The following is a 20,849-nucleotide window of genomic DNA, read 5'->3' on the forward strand; positions in this document are numbered from 1 at the left end:
TCTTCCCACTGACTATAACACCCCCACGTGTGGACTACTGCAGCTGTGCTTGGCGCTCAGACCTCTGTCCTCCCTGCCCTTCTTGACTCCTGACAATGGGACTTATTCCTGCTCTTCAAGGTTGTTGAGAAGCTTCCCTCCCTCAGAGGTTTTTGCACCAGCTCTTTCATCATCTAACTCCTTAGAACTTCATAGAGCTAGATTAAAATTTGAGATTAGCTCTAGCCAATCTTCCCTGGAAGGAAGCTTCCCTGATGGCTCAGATGGTGAAGAATCTGCCCACAATATGGGAGACCTGGGTTCAATCCCTGGTCGAGAAGATCCCCTGGGGAAGGGATGGCTACCCACTGCAGTAGTCTTGCCTGGAGAATTCGATGGACAGAGGAGCCTGGTGGGCTAGAGTCTATGGGGTCGCAAAGAGTTGGACACGACTGAGTGACTAGCATACTAGCCAATCTAAAAGATCACCTCTTTTCAGACTGCCCCAAATAAACCAGCTTTTCAGACACTTTCTATCACATCATCCTATTTGCATTCTTAACAAACATAGCTTAACTATTTTATAAGCCATCCTTATTTTCTTATTTTTATAAAGTATATAAAGTATACTTTTTATATAGTGTATAAAGTATACTTTTTATAAAGTATATAAAAATACTCTTTTTTTTTTTTTTAAGTCTATTTTCTGTTGGGCTTCTTCATATTAGCATGTATGGTAGTGAGCAAGGCCCTTGCTTATTTTGCCCTTTTCTGCGTTGTGAATGAACCGGGGGTGATATTAGGTCTCGTTTTTTGCTATTTCGCAACATCATGCTTTCTCCTTATCGTCCCGCTTGCTGAAATGAGAGGCATTCACCCCACGGTGAGGAATGCAGACTCTGAAGGGGGAGAGATAAACACAGCTCATCTCCAGGTTTGTCTACTCATGATCTGGGGAGTTTCAGACAAGGCAGCTCCTCAGTGCCCTCCTCTGTAACATGAAGCTAATCGTAGTGTCCACCTCATGGTGGAGGCAATGCAATTCAGACAATTAAACATGCAAACCCGGTAACAACGATAAAATGCAGAGTACCCCGCCTGCCACATTGTAAGCACCCTATCAGTGCCAGCTGTTCTTACTGTAGGGTGAGTATATATATTATTTAGGTCGAATAGTTTAGTTATATATATGAAAACATTACATCTATATGCCTTTTATTGCTTATTATATACATCTACATTATAGATGTAGTGTTAGCCATTTTAAAAAATTATTCTATTGTTTGATAGAGTCGCGAATAGAAAGTGCTGCATGATGTGTGAAATACCATAAAAACAGATGCCAGCCGCTCTTTTCTCAGCCGACTCTGATACAACGTTCAGATGCATCCCTACTTCCCTCCCTTCCCCCTTCCCTCTCTCCCTGCCTCTCTATTTCAAATAGCTTTTCTTTAATTATAATAAGAACCCCCAACATGAGGTCTACCCTCTTAACGTTTATTGAGGTGCACGACACAGCAGGGTTAACTATAGGCACCTCGTTGTCCTGCGAACATCTAGAACTTACTCACCTTGTATGACAGAAACTTTACGGAGTTAAGTGTTGATGAAGTAAACAGCAGCGGCAGAACATGCAGTTACGGCAAATTTCCTGAAGGTGGCACCAGAGGACTGAGGTTTGGGAAAAAGCTCCAGGGTCCTGGCTTTTTCCAAGGACCCTGGAAAAAAGAAATCTCTAAAGAATCTCTGTTTGCAACGCAGGGGACTCGAATTCGATCCCTGGGTCGGGAAGATCCCCTGGAGAAGGGAATGTTAGCCCACTCCACTTTTCTTGCTTGGAGAATTCCATGGACAGAGGAGCCTGGTGGGCTACAGTCCATGGGGTCACAAAGAGTCAGACAGGACTAAGCGACTACCACCTCACCAGGGTTCTTGCAGACACCCTATGTGATTTTAAGGGGTGAAAAAGGTTATCTCGTGGGTCTCTTCTCGTATCTTAAAATTCTCTTTCATTATTACTGCTGGGAAGGGATGTGTCATAGTACTGCAGGAAGCTTCTCTAAATGCAAATGATATCCTGGAACAGGGAGCTTGCTATTATTCATCAAAACCTCAGGCAAAATGAGAGCACCTGTGTATTAACAGGACGGTGGTGGAGGTGAGACTGGGGCAGGTAACAGGAAGAAAAGGGCGTGGGTGTGGGCGCGCCCCGGGACACCGTGATCTGCAGGGAGGAGCACAGCCCGGGAAGGCCAGAGCTAAACCATCTAAATGGTGGGGCCAGGGCAGTCCTCTCCTGTCTGGGTCCAAGGTCTGAGTCCCTGGAACGTCAGCATCCCTCAAGTTTAAATAACATGTAGATTCCAAAATGTCTATGTGTACAGAATGGATTCTCAGTATCTGCTGGGGATCGGGTTAGCAATAAAATGGATAAAAAGAGGCCAGGAATAGTGTCAAGGGTTCAGAGCAACTCTCTGAAATTAAATGTGAAGTACTTCGTATCTACCACCAGAGGGCAGTATTACCCCACCAAATGTTTACACTCTATGGTTCCATCGCGCAGGCTAAACAGACGCCTGCAACTACACGTGTTTCCCATTTTTATCAGTGATTGGAACTTGCTTATAAGCAGCAATTCTGCCTGCAATGCAGGAGGCTGGGGTTCGATTCCTGGATTGGGAAGATCCCCTGGAGAAAGAAATGGCAACCCACTCCAGTATTCTCGCCTGGAGAATTCCATGGACAGAGGAACCTGGCGGGCTACAGTCGGTGGGGTCGCAAGAGTCAGACATGACTGAGCAGCTAAACTACTACTCCTCTATGGAGCAGTTTATTCTTTATTTGCGCTTTTTCCGTGAATGACAAATACTTTTTTTTTTCTTGTTGTTGCTAATAGTGACTGCTTTAGATATACTTCAGTTATTATCTGGGATTATTAGATGAGAGCCTAAAGGTGGTATTGTCTGTGACTAGGCATTTTGATTCAAAATTGTCAGTAGGAAAAAGAAAACCAAAACAACTAAGCAGCATGTGAATTGACACGAAACCCTCCCAGCCAGAATATACCAACTGCTGCTGATTGCAAAGCAAAACAACATAGAACTTGTTCAGTTGGTATTTACTCTTCCTGATTTGCATCTATGGCTTTTTCCTAATAGGATAAAACAAAACGGTTGCAACATGTAGTTCATATGGTTTACACATTCAAAGCCAACTGTGTATGAAATAACTCTCTGTAAATACATTTGGTGGTTGAGAGTTTGCAGTGGTGATTATCAAACAAGATAATACATGGAAACAACGTGGTCGGAGCCTCACACATAGCAGAGATTGTAAAGACACGGGGCTGCTGCTCCGTTAATGAAGCGATGTGAGCCATCAGGGGACAGGTACAACAGACCGTGCCTAGGGTGCTACCGTGAAACACCCTGCTGGTGCGTTGGTAGATCGATGACAGGGTGAGCTGTCTGCTAGGCATCCCCAGATCACGATATCCGGGCAGGAAAGAGCAAAACCTCCTATCTTCAAGAGACACTGCAGACCACAGTGTTCAGCAAGGAGCCATTAACACCTTTCGAGAATAGCAAATCCATACTTTTTGCATTGCTGGATTTGGATTTAAATTCCCCGGGCAAAGTTAAAGGCACACTTCTGGGGCAGTTTTTGAAAAGTGGGATCTGCTAAGTCCCCGTTTCTCGGACAGCTTCAGAGTGACAGAATATTTGGTAGGCATAGTGACATTGGGGGCTTCTCTTGTAGCTTAGTTGGTAAAGAATCTGCCTGCAATGCAGGAATCCACTTTCAATGCAGGAGACCTGGGTTCGATTTGTGGGTCGGGAAGATCCCCTGGAGAAGGAAATGGCAACCCATTCCAGTACTCTTGCCTGAAAAATCCCATGGACGGAGGAGCCTGGAGGGCTACAATCCACAGGGTCTGACATGAGTTAATGACTATACCGTAGTGACATTACAGCTTCAAGACGCTATTGGGCTCGACAGGGCACACGTAACAGGCACAGATGAGTGGCCTTAATGCCTGCGGTCATTCAGTTTTCCCCATCTCCTCTTGTTTTAGACTTCTTCTTCCCCCTAGGAGGTGGGGCCAATTCCTTAAGTAAGACATCTTATTTGGACCAGCTTAGACTCTGGCCATTCTTCAAGCTTCTCTCTTTCTTCCCTCCTTCCTTACTTGCTTCCTCATCTTGTTCCTTCCCTCCCTTTCTTCCTTCCAAGCATCCTAATGCCTTGTTACTTATTGTAGTCTATTCATTTTAGATCCAGACATTAGAAGCAAGTATTTTACTTAACGTATTTCCTGTTATGAACTGAATTGTATCCTCTCTTTCCATATAGATGTTGAAGTCCTTGCCTGCAGTAACTCAGAATGTAACTGTATTTGGAGAGAGCTCTCTCAAGAGGTGACAGAGTGCTCAGTCGCTTCAGGCCTGTCTGACTCTTTGCAACCCCATGGACTGTATCCCGCCAGGCTCCTCTGTCCATGGGATTCTCCAGGCAAGAGTACTGGAGTGGATTCTTTCAACAGGTTATTTATGTTATGTTAGTTGCTCAGTCATGTCTGACTTTTTGCAACCCCATGGACTATAACCAGCCAGGCTTCTCTGTCCATAGGATTTTCCAGGCAAGAATACCAGAGTGGGATGCCATTTCCTTCTCCAGGGGATTAACTAAGGTTAAATGAGATCATCAAGGTGGCCCTAATCTAGTCCTTGGTTTTCTTATCAGGAGACATTAAGATGCAGACAGACAGGGCAGAGACCGTGTGGAGACGTGGAGAAGGCAGCCGTCCGCAAGCTAAGGGGAGAGGCCTCAGAGAAAACCAAGCCTGCTGACATTCTGATCTTGGGGTTCCAGCCTCCAGGACTGTGGGACAATGATTTTCTATGGTTTATGAGGCTCTGCTGCTACTGCTAAGTCACTTCAGTCGTGTCCGACTCTGTGCAACCCCATAGACGGCAGCCCACCAGGCTCCCCTGTCCCTGGGATTCTAGTCTGTGGTATGTTCTTACAGCAGCCCTAGCAGGAATTCATCCCCTTAGAATATTTGTAAATAATAGAATACTTCTGGAATTTGTGCCTCATTCTTGCTCAGGAGCCATGCTAATCATTTCCTTATCAGTCTAATTTTAGCAGATGTACTACCAAAGCTAACCCTCGGCATGGATTTCTTAACCCCCAAATTTACCAAAGTTTTAAAACCTGGGCTTTCCTGGAGTTTGGGTCTCACGCCTGCTGTTGCCACATCCCAGCGCTGCTGCCCACTTGGCATTTGATGAGTGTGAGGAGGCCCCGCGTCGCAGCATTTCTGAACAGTTTCAGAGCCCGCCCCCGACTCGGTACAGCACGTTGATTCACTTTCATATTGAACATCACCATGAGTAGAGAAGCTTCATCGGAAATTGAAACCCTCAGAAATGGTGGCTTGTGGGTGGGGAGGGACTGGGGATTGTGACTAAAGAGAGAAAGTCGGTTAAAACCTTTCTTTCACTGCTGTTGCAGGCAAAACGTTTCTCCCTCAAGAGCATGGCCACGTATCTATAGAACTCATTAAAATTCCCGTTTGGGTGAAAATATTGAAATAAAGTCCTGCAGATGGCAGCATGACATTACACATGATGATCTTGGAGCAAAGTCACAGCGTCATTGTCCCACTTTCTTTTTCTTTTTTTTCTCCTAGTGGGTAAGTTACTGGAACCTTTTAAAAAATGATTATTTATGGTGAAAACTTGGACAGGCAATTATGCCTGTTTTTCAAGTTCACTTCCACGGCCTGCAATGGCAACGTACCAGTCAGCAACATCGCCTTGAAAAGCCTCCAGGCAAATACGTTGTTATGCTAGCTCCCCACTCGGAGAATCCCAAGGTTAGATTTCAACCTACTTTGAAATTAAACTTCAGAGATGTGCCCAACCTTCTTTCAAGTTCCTAAAGATAAGTTAACCCCATGTTAACAAAGAAATAATTATTCTCAGAACCTGGGGCACCAGAGCTGTGAGACGAGCTGCCTCTTAGGCTGACGCACACGTGCCGCTCTGTAACAGACTTGCAGACGTGCTTCAGTTCCCCCCATTCATTTTTAACCAGAAAAAACGAGTGCTTTGGGAACTCTAGGGATGCCTGTTCTCAGCAAAATCTCTAAAACTCTAAACACCAGGTCAGCAGACTTATTCTCTTCAGGTTCAGGCAGTAAACATTTCCAGTTTTTTGGGCCACACGGCCTCCACCACAACGCTGCCTTGTATCCAAAGGCAGCCACAGGCAGTATGTCTACCAACTGGTGTGGCCCTGTCCCAATAAAACTTTATTTATAAAGGCAGGCAGGCAGATTTGGCTCTAGGTAGCTTGCTAGCATCTGCTCTAAACGTGGGCTTGCAGATCCACTGAGGAGGCCTCCCTGTATTGTTTGAATTCTTGTGGACATTTTACCCTCCCTCCTTTTTTATTTTCCTCACTTAAAGGCTGCTATGATTCACATGTATTTCAAGCATGACCTGTATAATTTTTTTTTTCCTGAGGTGAAATGTTGAGCTTGACATTAGAGACATATTCAGTCACAGTGTCAGCCTGGGCATGTTTCATTCTGATTTCTTCCCATAAGGTCCATGTGGCCTGGGTTCAAACTTAGGAATAAGGGTTTGGATTTGAGACCATGCTTGTTTTGAACCTGGCCCAGTTAGGATGAAGGTGATGGAGCAAATGCTATTCATGTCCCCTGAGGTAATGCATGTGCCTTGTAGGCAGACCATCAGCTTCGGTAGTTATTTACATTGGTAATTATATGAGGAGGTCACATAAACATGTGTTTATGAAGAGCATCCTGAATGTAACAAAATGCATTAAGCAATTTTCAAAAAGGTGATGTGTTTATTAGTATGCTTATTAACAGTCCTTCATAGCTCAGTTGGTAAAGAATCTGCCTGCAAGGCAGGAGACCCCGGGTTCTATTCCTGGGTGGGGAAGATCCGCTGGAGAAGGGAAAGGCTACCCACTCCAGTATTCTTGGGCTTCCCTGGTAGCTCAGCTGATAAAGAATCCACCTGCAATGTGGGAGACTTGGGTTCCATCCTTGGGTTGGGAAGATCCCCTGGAGAAGGGAAAGGCTACCCACTCCAGAATTCTGGCCTGGAGAATTCCATGGACTGTGTAGTCCATAGATTGCAAAGAGTCAGACATGACTGAGTGACTTTCACTTTCACTTCATCAACAGTCAGTTTCCATAGATGCTGAATCCACACACCGTTCACTCAAAGCCAATGTCTAAATTCTGGTAGAGGATGATCCAGATGTCAATAATGGTGAGTCTGTGGGAATCAGCAAGCATGATCTCCTCAAGGCTACCTTAAGGCAGACCTGACCCCTGGTTGGCCCCAGACTATTCTCCTTCTTGAAGGGATTCCCTTGAAGGAGATTGGGCTGCTAGGCTGTTTGCCATATGCCCAGGCTGCAGCAGACCCCAGCAGAGTAAAGCAAATCATTTCCAGGAACTTTTTCGGGGCAGGTATATATGCAGGGATGTTTTTGATAGCTTCTGGCCTCATTTTAATTCTAAGTTTATAAGAGCATTATAGAAGTGATGACCTTGAGTGTGAAGCCGAAGCTGGCCAAGGATATCTCTTCTGTCGCATAAAATCCACTCACACCACATTTGATACACTTTGTATGGATTAATTTATGAGTCATCTCCATCATCCATGTGTGGACTATGGTACTCATGGGCTGAAGAGTGGGCAAGGATCTGTGGTTGGCCTTCACATCTTGACCTGGACTCACTTGAATTCCTGCTTTGTGTCAGCTCTCATAGGAAAGTAAAGACATTCCAGAGGCTTACCTGTACAATAAAGAGCTTTGTTTATTTTTATCTTTCTTGCCAGTTTGGAAATCTTATTACATGGGCTGAACTGCAGAAATAGACCAGACTACATAGAGAAACCTGCTTCATGGAACAGCCGTGGTAAGTGTGGTTACTGAGATACAGATAGGCTTTAAGTGGGGGAATTTCCATGGTAAGTATACTCAAAGGACCAGAGACGTGAATCCACATGAAAAACATACATTGGGTGCTTAGAGCGTGTGCTTTCTATAGACAGGCTGTATAAAACTGTATCAAGGAAACTCTCCAGGGGGAGACATGAGAATTTGTTCAAGGCGTTGGGATCAAAAGTTCTGCTAAACTTGTTTTAATTATTGGCTGAAACTTGATGGAAAGAGAAAAAAACCCTCCATGTGATACAAAGTAGACCTTTCTCCTTCATGCTCCACAGAAGTTTCTTGGAAACATTTCCCATCTCCACCCTGATTTGGCAAGCTTTGAATATGTGTATTCAGTGCATGCCTAAACCTCTTCGGTCCTTGGACTCTGCTGTTCAATATGGCGGCCACTAGCCCAAGTTTCTATTAAGCACTTGAAATGGGGCCACTGCGACTCAGGACCTCAGTTGTTAATTCTATTGAACTCTAGTTACTTTTATTGAATTTCAGCATGTGGCTGTTGGTCACCTTATTATGACATCACAGATAAAGAACATTTCCATCATTGCAGAACATTCTCCTTAGACCGTGCACAGTTCCAGAGTGTGACAGGTCAATTTTTTGGGGCATAAAATTGTTTTTCATATTGAAGTCTTTGTTTTCTATCAACTGGCAAGGTTTAAAAAAGAATGCTATGGAGAAGACAACTTAACTCTTAAGGTTTTGTTAAAACCTTCTTAACATTTGCTCAAACTTCTTCCCCCTACCTCCCCCCCCCCATTCTGAGTAATTCTGTTTATTCCTGTATGTAGCATTTTATATTTAGTTATTTCTAATGTAGCTAAATACAAATATACCAATTTCAGGAAACACTTCTTTAATTAGTTGTACTTGAAATGTCCTCGCGGATCCTTCCTGTAATAACTGAGTGAACCATTAGCTATTCCCAGCGGGAAAAATGAAAAAGAGAAAGACCTGTTTTCTTCATTCACGCCAAACAGGAAAACGCTGTGGTTTAGCAATGGATAATTAAGTGGGAGGAAGCTTCTTAGGTCTTTAAAATGGAGTAACAAAACACATATGTCAACTTACCTTGCTCCTCTTCCTAATTTCTCCAAAGAGTATCTGTGAATATCTAATTTAAGCTTTTTTTTGGGGGGGGGGGCTCTTACTTTAAGTACACATTAGCTTCAGGAAAAAGAGATCTTAGTTTTTAATCATGGTTTACAACCTAATGTGGCATATTTCAGAATGTAGCTGATGTCCTCAAAAAGGTCATATATCAGCAAAACAGTTATTTTCTGATATTGTTATAAAGAAAAATGAATAGAAAGCAAGATACGTTAAAATTACTAAGATCCAAGATCCTCGAGGGCACCAATCTTGTATGTTTTGTCCCCAGGGTAAACCCAGGTGCGCCATCCCCCCAACAGTGCTTCTGCTGTTGGGGGCTTCTATGCCACTTAAATGTGAGAGTCAGCTTGTGTACTGTTATGGGGTAAGAAGTGTTTCCCAGGTGGCTCAGTGGTGAAGAATCCGCCTGCCAATGCAGGAGACATGGGGTTGATCCCTGAGTCGGGAAGATCTCCTGGAGGAGGAAATGGGAGCCCACTCCAGTATTTTTGCCTGGGAAATCCCAAGGACAGAGGAGGCTGGCGGGGACTGCAGTCCATGAGGTCACAAAGAGTTGGACACGACTTAATGACCAAACATCCACAGCAGGGTAGGAAATGCTATTACTGCTGAATGTTGGGGATCAGGGTTATCGCTGAATGATCTGCCTAGGTCCTGGACCCTCCTGTTTTGGGGACAAGGCAGCAACTTGGGGCGAGTAGCCCAGACTCCTGGTGTCTCCATGTAACTGCTTCGTCTGACACAGAAAGGTTTCTTGAAGGCAGACCCAATGTCAGAGATGGACAGATTTAACTGCACCAGCTGGCACCCAGCTTTTTTTTTCTTTCAGATTTATTGAGCTATGATTGACAAACAGTGCTTTATCAGTTTAAGATGTCCAGCAAAGTGATTTGACTCACATACATCATAAACCGATGATCACCATAAGTTTAGTGAACATCCATCATCCCATACAGATACAAAATTAAAGAAATAGAACAATTTTTTCTGTGTGGTGAAAACTCTTAGGACTTACTGCCTTAAGGACTTTCATATATGACATGGAACACTGCTCATCTTTCTGGCGGATGTGAAATAGGATGAGTGAGAGGGGGGTCTTCCCTAGGCTTATGTCAGCCACCAGTTTCCCCTTCCTTCCCTATTTTGTCTCACCCTTGCACTGTCAGGAAATTATGTCAGTAACACTTGCTTCGCTTGCTTACTGTGATCAGTCATGTCTGTGATCAGTTGTGTTTGTGACCCCATGCTCTGTAGCCCGCCAGGCTCCTCTGTCCTTGGGATTCTCCAGGCACGAACCCTAGAGTGGGTTGCCGTTCCGTTCTCCAGGGGATCTTCCCCACCCAGGGACTGAAGCCACACCTCCTGTATCTCAGGCGGATTCTTTACCCACTGAGCCATTGAGGAACACAGCTCCCCACTAAAAGATTTGCCAACACCTTTTCCAGATAATAGTGATCAACATACTTAATAGACTTCAGCTGTCTATTTTGGGCGACCTGGCAACAAATCTCACCAAAAAAGAAGTCAAATTTTTAAAAAGAAACACTGCTTTATTGCTTAAATGTGGAAATAATACAGACCACCAGCTAAGTTAATAGGTTTTTGAGAAAATTGAACACACACATAAATGAAAGGTGACAAAATGGATTCATGTGTAGAAAGGGGCCCCAATTTGCTGGCAAATCATTGCTAGTCTGAGGTCTCCACTCATAAATAACAATGATCTGAAGAAGCTACAAAGCAATCTGCAAACCCTGTATTAATGCTGTCTCCAGATAAATGAAAATGCAGTGCAGTTCACTTTTCTGTGTCTTTCTCCAGCCTGCTCTTTCTCTTTTCTTTAAAATTGAAAATTTTATTTTTTATTGGGATGGTGCTGGTTTAGTTGCTAAGTCGTGTCTGACTCTTTGAGACCCCATGGACTGTAGCCTGCCAGGCTCCTCTGTCCATGGGATTCTCTAGGCGAGAATACTGGAGTGGGTTGCCATTTCCTTCTCCAGGGGATCTTCCAGACCCAGCTGATTAACAAAGTTGTGATAGTTTCAAGTGGACAGTGAAGGGACTCAGCAATACATATACATGTATCCATTCTCCCCCAAACTCCCCTTTCATCAAAGCTGCCACATAGCATTGAGCAGAGTTCCTTGTATTCAGTAGGTTCTTGTTGGTTATCCACTTAAAACACAAGTGTGTACCTGTTCCTCCCAAACTCCCTAACTATGCCATCCCTCTATCGTCCCCCTGAGCCCCTCCCCCAGCAGGCATGTTATTTTCTAAGTCTGTGAATCCGTGACTGTTTTGTAAATAAGTTAATCTGTGTTATGACTTTTTAGATTCCGCATGTAAGGGATGTCATACTGTGTTTCTGCTTCTCTGCTGACTTACTTCACTCAGTATGACAATCTCCAGGGCCATCCATGTTTCTCCAGCCTGCTCTTAACTGTTTCTCCCTGAAAATGATTCTTTCCTTTGAACTTCCCTTTGACTCTTCTTGGATGCTGGGTGTCTATTACTGGCTAGACTCCAGTCCACAATGGAGATTTCAGAGTGTTTTGGCAGACCTGGCTTTAGAAGTGATGCAGAACCTGGGACATTTCTCCACTGAGCTGAGTTGTAAGAGTTGTAAAGTGATGTATGTACAGAAAGACACAATTCTCAACAACTGGTGAAAATTCTTAAAATAAAAATATGTTCCCTATAAGCTTTTATTCTAAAGTTGGTGCAGATTTCCAAGGTAGCCTAGGAATCACACAGTAGCTCATCTTTTTTTCCTTAACATTCTCCGAATTAATTAAATTCTGAATTAAATTAAATTAAATTCTGAAAACCCATTTAAATGCAAGTAGGCCATGATTTCAACACTCTCAAAAAAAAAAAAAAGAAATTAAAAAGAGGTTGATTTCAAATAAATCTTGTTTTCTCTGGCCCTGCCCCTAAAGCCCAGAAACATTTAATAATGAATAGATATAACTCCACTGAGGACAGAAAATCTTTTTTCCCTCCTAAACACTTTGTTTTGTCTTAGTTTTGTATTAGTTGGGACTCTTGTCTCTTTCTACTTCTGAGTTTACGGATAGCTTCTTTGAAACATTCTCAACTCCTCAGTTTTGCATATGGAAGGGAGATGAACATTTAGAGGATTTTTTTTTTTTTTATGAAGATAAGATTTAAAGCTTTGTGAATCTTGAAACATCAGTAAGTGAAAGAAAATCTATCTGCCAGGTTTGGCTTTCCCATCTGGACTGGTTGTGGCTTTTATTTCCTCTGCACCTGCCTCCCTCATCCTTTTTCACTGGGAGCAAACACAGTCAGCAGCATTTCTAGAAAGGATATTAGCATACTCAGGTTTCCGATTTGGGAACAGCAAGTTCCCCCCCTGGGTGCCCCCTGAAGTGAGGTGTGAAAGCCTCCTGGTGTTTTATTGCGCTGATGAGAGAACAAGAGGCAAAGATGGATTGGTCTTTGTGGAGTGGAGTTGCTGGAAAATAAATATGGCTGATCTCCTTCTACAGGCAGGGCAGGCCTCACATTTACTTCCTGTCTGTCCATATTCTCTTCCTCAAAGTCGGAAATGAATCTGCTTCCCGGGCCACCTCATTGTGGCAGCAAGACTGATTGAGGTGTTGCTTGCTGCTGGACTCTTTAAGCAAGTTTCATATATGCTGTCTGAGACAGCTTGCAAGAGATGATCTCAGCCTTTCACCTCTTCTTGTGCCTTTGCCTCCTTGCAATGTGAGGTTGCAGTTCTTTCCATCAAAAAGTAGCATCTGTTTCCCCACTGTCCATGTTTGGGTTGACCTGCCTTGATCTTTAGAATGTGGTAGACGTGAGGATGAGCCGGTGGAGTCTAAGCCTCTGCCTCGGGGCAGGATTGCCAGGTGACCTGCAGTGACCGTCACCCTGGTGTGATCCCCTTGCCTTGACTGCTTTGGGCACCAGTGAGTGTGAGTATGTTATAGCAGAGAAATTTTGCAGATACAATTGACTTTCCAAAAACAGTTGTCCTCAAGAGGGATATTATCCAGGTGGCCCTGATCTAATAATCACAGTAGCACCCCAAATCTGGTCTAGAGGTCAGAGACAGAGGAGGTAGGAGATCTCAGGCACGAGAAGGATTTGGATGCCCTTGCTGGCCAGAGTGAACCTTGTGGTAAGGAGTGTGAGTAGCTTCTGCTTGTTGAGAGCAAACTCTGCCTGATGGCCTTCAGGGACACAGACACCGCAGTCCGACAACCATCAGGGTCTGAGTTCTACCAATGTCAAGGATGAGTTTGGAAGCAGACTTTTCCCCCCTAGAGTCTCCTGGTTAGTTTTCAGCCTTGTGATGCCCAGAGCTAACAGTCATGCTGTGCTGAACTTCTGATTTATAGAACCATGAGGTAACAAATGATTGTGTTAAGGTGCTCAGTTCATGGTAATTATTACAAAGCAATATAAAACTGAGCCTCAAAAGACTTGTGCGCTTCTCGTCTCTGCAAGCTTGCCAAGCTCATGACACCATGCCTGGACAAGCTTGCTGGAGAATGGGAGGCCACCTGGAGCAGAGCTGCGGAGCCCCTGCTGACAGCTTCTAGAAGCCAACTTCTAGAAGCAGAGCCATATAACCAACCCGTAGTTGACCCCAGGTTCCCAAGGAGGCTCAGCCCAGAGTGAAAACATTCAGCTTATCCTAGTTTAGGTTGCTGTCCTGGAGACTCATGAGTGCTGTGGTCTGATGTCAATGTCCACCCACCCCAGAGTCATATGTTAAGTCCTAACCCCAGTGTGATGGCCTTAGGAGGTGGGGTCTTTGGGATGTGAACAGAGCATGGGGGAGAAACCCTTAAGAATGGAATTAGTGCTCTTATCAAGGAGGCTGCAGAGAGATCCCTTGGCCCTCCTGCCATGTGAGGTTACAGTGAAAAGATAGCCATCTATGAACCAGGCAACCAGATCCTTAGCAAATAGCACATCTGCCAGCACTGAAGTCTTGGACTTTCCAAGATCCTAAACTGTGAAAAATAAATGCTTACTGTTTATAAGCTGCCTAATCTGTGGAATTTTGTTAGAGCATCCTGAATGGACCAAGACAATGAACTGTATGAATGATTGTTGTTTGGGTCATTGTATTTTGGGATATGGTGTGTTACACAACGATGTCTAATTGAAACATTGGCTACTCTCATGAGCAGGGACTATACTTTTTTTCATTTTTTAAGATCCACTGCCTGGCATGTGAGATCTTATTTCCCCAACCAGGGATTGAACCTATACCTGCTGCAGTGAAATCATGGAATCTTAACCACTGGACCACCAGGGAAGTCTCAACAAGCACTAATGTCTGTACTTAACGCTAACGTGGATATTATTACACCTAGAAAGGATGAAGTGCTGCTGCGCTGAAGATATGAGGCTTTTTTCTACGTGGTGATGAGACGTCATTTCAGTGAGCTCTTCAGGCAACATCTTAGAGCAGATGAAAACAGTGGTGTGGTTTTGACCAAGATTATTTCACAGGCCGTGTCAAAATTCCTCATTGCCTGTCTAACTTAGGTAGATATATGATCAATTTATAAACATTCATTATGATCAGGGACTCAGGGTACATGATTCTAACAAATGAGCTTTCCACAGCTGTAAATATGATTGCAAATTGTAAATATAAAAATAAAAAAAAATCACCTTGCTATTAATACATTTCTGATTATGGTCAAAAGCAGACAGGCTGTGGCGACAATGTAAAAATGTAAAAAACGGTAAAAGGTGAAGATGAAAAGATTTCCATGGTGCACTCATGTTGTTGATGATTAGAGCTGTGCAGATATTTATAAATACATGCAGTGAGTCAGAATTATCCTCAGTAAACTCAAGCAGGTTGTTTTTACAAACTCAGGAGTCTTCTTCAGCAGGACACAGCCTGTTTTGTGCTCCCTAGGTGAATAGGGAAGTCTGTGAAACAAGGATGTGGGTTGTTCAGTTTCATTTTGAATTCCTGACATAGATATTAGGAATCTTGGATTTTAGAAATGATCATTCCTATTGTAGTTCAGCAACAGGAAGACTTCTACAGCATCTAGTGCTACCGTCTCCATCAAGGAAGTGTGATGATGGCTCACTTCTTCCCCCAAAAGAACCAAGAAATGAGAGGACAGCCATGTGTGGACAGAGGCTGCTGTCAGACGAGTGGGAAGGAGGACACGGATCAGTAATAGCCTGGCCCCTGCCGGGGAGTTGGGTGGAGAGTGTGTGGGGATGCGGAAGGGTAAATAGTGGCTTGGGAACAACAGTAAGCAGGTTACTAAAAGGTTGGACAGGGAAAAATGTCTCTGTGTGAGAAAACTGGGGGTGGGGGAGTGGGTAGGGAACTTCATGCAAAACGTCAGTGACTCATAGCAGAGAGCAAACTGTAAGATGAAGATAGAGCATATGTGTTCAAGTTCAAGTTCAAGTTCTGTGGCAGAGAGGCTGATTGCATCACTGGTTTCGCTGGTGCTGGGACCTGAAGGTATGCCCCAGGGAAAGCTATCTGCTGGGTGCTTCGTGTGTGACGGCATGTTCAAATGGAGACTGCTGTGGAGGCTTAGCTGAGAAAGAGTCACTGTTACCCAAGAGGGATTCTGCTACATCCAAGTAAATGAAGACACGGGCTGTGTACGAACACGAACACTGCTCGCTTGTACCGTTTGGGTTAGTCAAGGAGCAAATAATGAGCAGGGGGCAAACTGAACCCCAGGAAAGCCTCCATCTTGCATAGACCCTATTCTAGAAAAATCTGGGTATTGCCAGGAAGCAGCCTTTGATCTCAAGGGAGAGATAAGTTTCCATGGGATATTTGGCAGAGGGAGATACTGATTAGGATGCAGCTAGAGTCTAGGTTCTTGTGCAGATGGAATCTTTGGAGTACGGAGAATCTCAGAGGACTTGGGTGTACAGGCACGTTGTTGACAGTTATCCATTGCCCTGTCTCTCTGGGAACATTATTCACACGAACACCTTTATCCTGCCCCGTGGACCCCCGTCTGGTCCGCTCCCACATCCCAGCCCTTACGCTTACAGTCCTCTTTCCTTCTGGGCAAGGGAAGTGCAGCTCAATGAGCTGGGTCCCGGAGACAGATGCACAGGTATGCCCACGCCTCTGAGACTTCTGGCTCTGGGAACCCCCTTCATGGGTACAGTCCCTCCTAGGAGACCCCGTAGGACCTGAGACATCACTTTATGATAGCACTTGTTGCATTGTTTTTGGGAACCCATCAGTTTCCCCCCAACATTGGACCGTGTTTTATTTATGTCCTACTCTCAGCACACGTCACAGCACCGGGCATACAGTGACTACTCAAGTATCCATTGAATAAATGGGATGAAATATGGGATTACACACACGACCATACTTGGATTAAAAAATGCTTTTTTTGTGAATATCATGATCTTATTTGCAAAGCAGAAACAGAGACACAGACATGTGGATACCAAGAGGGAAAGGGTGGGGGGAGGGAATGAGTTGAGAGGCTGGGACTGGCATGTATACATTACTGATGCTATGTATAAAATGGATAACTATTGAGAGCCTACCCTCTAGCTCTGGGAACTCTACTCCATACTCCGTGGTGACCTAAACGGGAAGGAAATCCAAGAAAAGAGGGAACGTATGTATCCGTGTGGCTGATTCGCTTTGCTGTACAGCAGAAACTAACACAATATTATAAAACAAGTATATTCCAATAAAAATAAAAAAAAAAAGTTTTTGAGTCTCTTTCCTTAGGATGTAAAATCTTGCAGAGAAAAAGGTCTGCATGGATTACATTTCTGTGCTGCCTGTAAGGCTAGAAATAGGTATTGTCAGACCCACTACTTCAAAGGCAGCAGGAAGCCAAGTGTCGCCATCTTTGATGTATAGCCTGTATCAAAGAACAAAAGAGCAGGGGAGACAGGGGAGCTGATGAAAGCCATCTCTTGTTTCAAGTTCAAAGCAGAGCTCTTGCGACCTGCTATGTTATCAGGAGTGACACATCCCCCACATGCACTCTGGACAAACCTTTTGCATGTCACCACCTTTGTCTGGGCTGCAAGCTCTTGGCGAGTCTTGGGCTGGACGTGCCAGCGCACGGTCCGGAGGTGTTTTGCCTTCCTGGGCAGCCGGTGGCTGACGCCAGGGACTGCTGGCTCCTGAGCCAGTGCGTATTTTATTTTCTGGCAGAGTTACTGTTTCATCACTGTCATAAAACTTCAGATTCAGGAGACATTTCAGGACACGGAAAGAACAATTGCGTTTCATTCCTGAAGTGAGATATTTTCACTGGCAAGTATAAATAGTTTCATCAAATAGTTACTTCCAAGCAGATTCTGAATATGGGGATGTATAATTATAACACAGAGTTAGGCACTTTTTTTCAGGGATTGCGTATTTATAGATTCTGGCTCCATCATATCGGTATCTATGTGACCTTGGGTTACTCAGTCTCTTTAAGATTCAGTTTCTTTGTATGTAAAATGGACATCATAATATAAACAGGGTATTGTGAGTGTTGGGAGCTGCTGCTTTTACTCCTGAAGTTTCTTGCCATTTGGAAGGTTCCCCCCCGCCCCAGGCCATGTCCCCGTTCTCCTCTCTCTATGATTGCATGGGTGCTAAGTTCCTTCAGTCCCGTCTGACTCCTTGTGACTCCATGGACAGTTACCCTCCAGGGTCCTCTGTCCATGGGGTTTCCCAAGAAAGAACACTGGAGCGGGTAGCAGTGCCCTCCTCCAGGGGATCCTCCCGACCCAGAGATTGGACCCGAGCCTCATGCGTCTCCTGCATTGGCGGACTGGTTCTTTACCACTGGGAAGCCTGCCCTATGATTCAGTTCAGTCGCTCAGTCATGTTGGAATCTTTGCAACCCCATGAACCGCAGCACGCCAGGCCTCCCTGTCCATCACCAACTCCCAGAGTTCACCCAAACTCATGTCCATCGAGTTGGTGATGCCATCCAACCATCTCATCCGCTGTCGTCCCCTTCTCCTCCTGCCCTCACTCTTTCCCAGGATCAGGGTCTTTTCTAATGAATCAGCTGTTCACATCAGGTGGCCAAAGTATTGGAGTTTCAGCTTCAACATCAGTCCTTACAAAGAACACCCAGGACTGATCTCCTTTAAGATGCACTGGTTGGATCTCCTTGCAGTCCAAGGAACTCTTAAGAGTCTTCTCCAGCACCACAGTTCAAAAGCATCAATTCTTCTGCACTCAGCTTTCTTTATAGTCCAACTCTCACATCCATACATGACCACTGGAAAAACCATAGCCTTGACTAGATGGACCTTTGTTGACAAAGTAATGTCTCTACTTTTTAATATGCTGTCTAGGTTGGTCATAAGTTTCCTTCCAAGGAGTAAGCATATTTTAATTTCATGGTTGCAATCACCACCTGCAGTGATTTTGGAGCCCCCAAAAATAAAGTCAACCACTGTTTCCACTGTTCCCCATCTATTTGCCATGAAGTGATGGGGCCAGATGCCATGATCTTAGTTTTTTGAATGTTGAGCTTTAAGCCAACTTTTTCACTTTCCTCTTTCACTTTCATCAAGAGGCTCTTTAGTTCCTCTTCACTTTTTGCCATAAGGGTGGTGTCATCTTCACATCTGAGGTTATTGATATTTCTCCTGGCAGTCTTGATTCCAGCTTGTGCTTCCTCCAGCCCAGCGTTTCTCATGATGTACTCTGCATATAAGTTAAATAAGCAGGGTAACAATATACAGCCTTGACATACTTCTTTTCCGATTTGGAACCAGTCTGTTGTTCCATGTCCAGTTCTAACTGTTGCTTCTTGACCCGCATACAGGTTTCTCAAGAGGCAGGTCAGGTGGTTTGGTATTCCCATCTCCTTCAGAATTTTCCACAGTTTATTGTGATCCACACAGTCAAAGGCATTGGCATAGTCAATAAAGCGTAAATAGATGTTTTTCTGGAACTCTCTTGCTTTTTTGATGATCTAGCGGATGTTGGCAATTTGATCTCTGGTTCCTCTGCCTTTTCTAAAACTAGCTTGAACATCTGGAAGTTCACGGTTCACATATTGCTGAAGTCTGACTTGGAGAATTTTGAGCATTACTTTAGTGTGTGAGATGAGTGCAATTGTTTGATAGTTTGAGCCCTCTTATTAGCCCAAGTCTTTTTTTGTGTATGTGTGTGTTAAAGTGGGGGCATTAGGTGGCAGAAAGAATGTTGAAAAAGGATTGTGACCCCCCACCTTTGTTTAAGTATTTATTTATTGGCTGCATTGGGTCTCTGTGGTTCACAGACTCAGTGGTTGTCATGTGCAGGCTTAGTTGCTCTGCAGCATGTGGGATCTTAGTGCCCCAACCAGGGATCAAACCTGCATGCTCTACATTTTGCAAGGCGGATTCTTAACCACTGGGCCACTAGGGAAGTTCCTAACCCAAGTCTTAACACCTCTTTCCACTACTCCCTTATTCAGAATTTACATGATGGATGGCTGGGTATAAAAGAGAATGAATAGTACACTCTGGGGGCAAGCTGCTTATAGGGAGTGGGTATTTTTCCTTCTGGGGCAGTGGAGGGAGCCCTCCTGCCCACCCTCAGGGCTGTCTGACTTGTCTGTCGAGGTGGACTGCTTCTGAAAAGTCCCCTAGCATCTCTGTCTCATCATACTTATGCCCTACTGGAACCTCTCCCCCTTCAGGGTGGGTTAAACCTAGTGATGTGCTTCTAAGAAACAAAGTATGGAAAAGGGATAGCATTTCTGAGATGAGGTTAGACAAAGATCACGGCCTCTGTCTTGCTGGCTTTCTCTTTCTCTCTAGTGGAGCCTTTGCTCTGGAGAGAAGTAGGCTGCTGTAAGTTATCCCTTAGGTTATAAGGGACAAAGGGTTTCCTAAAACTGAACACAAGAGTTAGCCAGATCTGTCTAGATGTGTTAGCTACCAATTGCTGTGTAACAAACAACTCTGCAAACTTAGTAGCTTTAAATAGAAAACATTTATTATCTTGGGCTTACCTGGTGGCTCAGACGGTTAAGACTGCATCTGCAATGCAGCAGATGTGGGTTCAGTCCCTGGGTGGGGAAGATCCCCTGGAGAAGGAAATGGCAACCCACTCCAGGATTCTTGCCTGGAGAATCCCAAGGACAGAGGAGCCTGGCAGGCCACAGTCCATGGGGTTGCAAAGAGTCAGAGATGACTGAGCGGCTTTCACACTCACTCATGTTATACGTAGCCTTGTGGAGAGGACCGCAGAGCAAGGGACTAATGTCTCTGGTCAGAAGCCAGCAAGGAACTGAGGCTCTCAGTCCAATAGCCTGTGAGGAACTAACGCCTGCCAGCAGCCAGGGCATCTGGAAGCCAACCCTTTCCCAGTTGAGCCTTTACAGGACCATAGCCCTAGCTGACACTGTGATTATAGCCTTGTGAGAGATGCTGAGTCCAACAACCCAGCGGTGCTGGACCCGGGTTCCTGATCCACATAAACTGTGAGATTATAAATGTGTATATGTGTTCAGACACTTCAGCTGCGTCTGACTCTTTCCGACCCCATGGACTATAGCCCCCAGTCTCCTCCTCTGTCCATGGGATTCTCCAGGCAAGAATACTTGAATGAGTTGCCATTTCCTACTCCAGGGGATCTTCTTGACCGAGGGATTGAACTCATATCTCTTGTGTCTCCTGCATTACAGGTGGATTCTTTACCACTGAGCCTCTGGGGAAGCTCAAGATAATAAATGTATGCTGCTTACCACTACAAAGTTTGGGTATTGCTTGTTACACAGCCATAGGTAACC

General features: G+C 44.6%; 1 non-coding gene across 1 annotated transcript; it reads right to left on the minus strand.

Annotated features, from left to right (window-relative positions):
- Positions 1-5,044: 5,044 nt before the first annotated feature.
- LOC122429027 lies at positions 5,045-5,149 on the minus strand. The gene has a single exon (XR_006265896.1). It is a non-coding gene; the product is annotated as a U6 spliceosomal RNA (small nuclear RNA).
- Between the last annotated feature and the right edge of the window lie 15,700 nt (positions 5,150-20,849).

Source organism: Cervus canadensis, chromosome 27 (genome assembly GCF_019320065.1).
Source record: "Cervus canadensis isolate Bull #8, Minnesota chromosome 27, ASM1932006v1, whole genome shotgun sequence".
Lineage (NCBI taxonomy): Eukaryota > Metazoa > Chordata > Mammalia > Artiodactyla > Cervidae > Cervus > Cervus canadensis.